General features: G+C 38.2%; 1 protein-coding gene across 1 annotated transcript in view; it reads right to left on the bottom strand.

The window, feature by feature from the left end:
• Window positions 1-519, bottom strand: part of LOC106874230 (vitamin K-dependent protein S) — a 3,142-nt gene that overhangs the window by 2,323 nt on the left and 300 nt on the right. The gene's annotated exons all lie outside the window — the stretch shown is intronic.

Below are 519 nucleotides of genomic sequence, written 5' to 3'. Positions count from 1 at the left end.
ATATATATATACATATATGTTCATAGATAGCTAAAGAGAGATATTTGTGTTTTGTCTATGTATGTGTCTGTCTCTCCACCATCGCTTTACAACCAATCTTGGTGTGTTTACATCCCCGTAACGTATCAGTTCGGCAAAAGCGACCGATAGAATGAGCACTAGGCTTACAAAGAATATATATATATACGTATGGATGGAAGTATGTACGTATAGGTATCAATATATGCATATATATATTCGGCACGCTTTTTCAGTTTCCGTCTACCAAATTTACTCTCAAGGCTTTGGTCGGCCCAAGGTTATGGTAGAAGTGATTTGCCCTAGGTGCCACGCAATGGAACTGAACCCAGCACCATATGGTTGGGAAGCTAGCTTCTTACCATACAGCCATGAATGCACCAATAATATATAAATGAATAAATAAACAAATAATAACGGTGGCTTGTTCGTAAATATTTTGGAAATAGACACTCACAAACACACACACACATACACACACAAGCACACACACACACACAC

Source organism: Octopus bimaculoides, unplaced genomic scaffold (assembly GCF_001194135.2).
Source record: "Octopus bimaculoides isolate UCB-OBI-ISO-001 unplaced genomic scaffold, ASM119413v2 Scaffold_39939, whole genome shotgun sequence".
Lineage (NCBI taxonomy): Eukaryota > Metazoa > Mollusca > Cephalopoda > Octopoda > Octopodidae > Octopus > Octopus bimaculoides.
This window is presented reverse-complemented; position numbering and strand designations above follow the sequence as displayed.